Consider the following 3,250-nt stretch of genomic DNA (forward strand, 5'->3'; position numbering starts at 1 on the left):
AGAAAATATTCTTCTGCCTTTTCTTTTTTTTTTTTTTTTTAAGTACTTAAGTTTTGATACATCTGGTATTTATTTCAGTTTAAGGTACGGGGGAGAAAATCAACATAACTTTTTTTTCCCAAAGAGATAACTGTTTCTGTACCATTTTTAATAATCCCACCTTTCTGTAAAGATTAGAGATATTACCTTACCCTATAATAAAGCCTTATATCCACTGAATCCTATTTCAGACCTTTCCATTCTATCCCACTGGAATATATTTAACTACTAGAGCCACCTGTTTCTGCAATATACACCTTAATATATTGTAGGGCTGGTATACCTCAACATTTTTTCTATTTTGTTTTTACTCTTTTAAAACGTTGCATTGGATTTGATTTTCAAATTACTGTGTTAACACATGTGTCTTACAACAAATTAAACAGCAGAGCATGGTGTACATATAAAGTTAGTAACTTCTGTCTCTCCTTCTAGTCCCATCACCAAGGCTTATAGTGTGGTGAATGCATTTTTACACTTTTCTCTGTGCTCTTATGAGCAAATAATAATAATAAATCATAGTAAGGAGAATATTTTTTACCATTGAAACTAAAAACAATTTTTTCACTTATAAAAGTATTTAAAACACGTAAAACAAGGCAACATTTACTCTTTTTTCTCATCTCCTAGTATGGTGGTGGCCCCTCCACTGTTGCACCATTGCTCTCTGAGCCAGTATTACTATCACTGGTTCCTTTCTCTGCCATACTGTTGGCCCTCTCCTGCCCGCTCTCCTTGTCCTCAGGAGTAGACTTGCCTTCTTCACCATTCTGTTGGGTCTGTCATTTCTTTTCTTTTCTTTTCTTTTTTTTTTTTTTTTTTTTTGAGACGGAGTCTCACTCTTGTCGCCGGGGCTGTTGGAGTGCAGTGGCCGGATCTCAGCTCACTGCAAGCTCCGGCCCTCCCGTTCACGCCAATTCTCTGCCTCAAGCCCCGAGTAGCTGGGACTACAGGCGCCCGCCCGGCTAGTTTTTTTGTATTTTTTAGTAGTTTCACCGGGTTAGCCAGGATGGTCTCGATCTCCTGACCTCGTGATCCGCCCGTCTCGGCCTCCCAAAGTGCTGGGATTACAGGCTTGAGCCACCGTGCCTGGCCGGCTCTGTCATTTCTTCAAGGTGTGTCTCCTCTGCCTCCATTGGAATGTTCTCATTGTCTTTCTTTTCCTCGCCTTTGTTGGCCACTTGCTCTTCCTCAGGAACGACGCTGCTCTCATTGCACTAAGCTTGCTCTGCCGCCTCCTTCTCCCTTTCCTCCTGCCTTTTGTGGGTCTGTTCCTCTGCCTGTGCAATCTCAGCTGCAATTTTCTCCAGATCCACTTCTACCTTCAGATCGCACAACCTTTTAAGTTCATTGTTAAATGAATCTGTGCTTTCCAGGAATTTCGCCTTCTCCTGGTGTCGTTCCTCTTTTGGAAGAAGTTCAGCTTTTACTTTTCGCTGTTGAACCATTAAGGACTGGATCTATCATTTGAGGACCTGCATTCAAGCTGTTGTGACAACTGACTGAACCTCTGATACCACACTCTCACTAAGGATTTCACTGATGAGGCAGTGGTTTCTCTGGAAACGGACGGTGGCTGTACGCTTCGTTGAAAAGGCATCATCATAATCATCTGATCTTTAGCAGAGAAGGCTCATGGTTCTCCTTTCTCCATGTGAGACTGTTTGGGTCGACTTTCTTCCTCTAAAGCAGCCTCTGCAAGACTTTTTGCATTTATGTAAGCAAGGTACATGGGGAAATGATGATGGGCGTCCATAGATTCATTGTACTCTATCTTTTCTAATTCGTATTCGTTTAAATATTGTTTCTCTTCATTAGCGAGATATTGCCACATGCCACCAATAATCTTGCCAATTTCCCACAACTATAGGTCAGGGTTGGAAGCCTTTACTTGGTTCCAGACCTTTCTGCTCTACCTCCTGTAGGGCATCAGTGGCTTATCTGGTGGCTTTGGGAGTTTTGGAATCGTAATACTGGAGGATGCCCTGACCCAGCTGTTGGTGCCTGGGTTCCCTCCCAGCCTGTAGTTGTTGTAGGCAAGATGATGGTATGGATTTTATCTTGCAAACCCTGGTGGGCTGGGCATTTGTGTTGCAGAAGCTGGGGTGGGAGATGGGGCATAAGATGGTCTTTTTGGCATTTTGCAAGATTAAATTCTCAGTTTCTTAAGAATGAATCTGAGACACCGTGGGTAGAAAAAGTGCTCGCAGCCCTGGCTTCACTTTTCTTTGTCCCATGCACACCCCCAGTAATGAGAATATTTATCGAGTGCAAGACATTGTTCTAAGCACCCTACCTGAATGATTTCCTTTACTTTTTATAATAAACATATGAAGTAGATATTATTATCATCATCAACACGCAGAGGAGCAAGCTGAATCACTGGTAGTCTAAATAACCTACTCATGTCACGTACTGTAGTTAGTAAGTGGTGGGACCCAGATTAAGTTCAAGAAGGCAGGTTCCAGAGCCTGAGCTTTGGAATGTGTCTGCTTATCTATCAAATGTTTTTGATGAATATTTAAGTTGTCCTTATTTCTTGACAACCCCCCAACAATACTGCTGGTAGCATTTCTGTATACAAATTCTTTCATACTGGTAATTTTATTTCTGGCATATAGTTTCTCAGAAATGATATTGCTGGATCTTAGGGCACGTGATTTTATTTAATAGACATGACGAGATTAGTTTTCACAATGGATACACTAATGATTACTCACACATATGAAATATTCTCACAAACCCTCATTTTGCTCTTTCTTCCGTATTGAAGCCCCAACATGTGCCCAGTGTTATCCTCAGCACTGGGATGTGAAGGTGGTTACAGCAGATGTGGGTTCTGCTCTTGAGGGGCCACAGCTTTCGCTCACACCAGATATCATTCTCTTTCTCTGTTCCTCAGAAGCACCACAAGCAAACACAACAGAGAGCACCCCACAGGGAACAACTTAAAGATGAACACAAAATGACTAACTATTTTTGTAACCCGCCCTGTCCTTCCACGCCACTACCTACACAATCCTCCCTTCACACGGACCATTCTCTCTCCTGAGTCAGTCCTCTGCCACATTTCCAGGACCTCTGATCTTACAAATCTCCAGGAAGGACTTTCCAAATGAAGGATGATTTACCTTTCTGTTTCCTGTCTTTCCTCTCAGTCCCCACCCAGGGAACCTCCTCTGACCAACAATAAGAACATCAGCAAGTGTAG

At 42.4% G+C, this 3,250-nt stretch overlaps 1 pseudogene; it reads right to left on the reverse strand.

Annotated features, from left to right (window-relative positions):
• Window positions 1–665: 665 nt before the first annotated feature.
• LOC108533119 (SWI/SNF-related matrix-associated actin-dependent regulator of chromatin subfamily E member 1 pseudogene) lies at window positions 666–2,179 on the reverse strand (annotated as a pseudogene).
• Window positions 2,180–3,250: the final 1,071 nt, after the last annotated feature.

The sequence above is a fragment of the Rhinopithecus bieti genome, unplaced genomic scaffold, assembly GCF_001698545.2.
Source record: "Rhinopithecus bieti isolate Rb0 unplaced genomic scaffold, ASM169854v2 scaffold_10716, whole genome shotgun sequence".
NCBI lineage: Eukaryota > Metazoa > Chordata > Mammalia > Primates > Cercopithecidae > Rhinopithecus > Rhinopithecus bieti.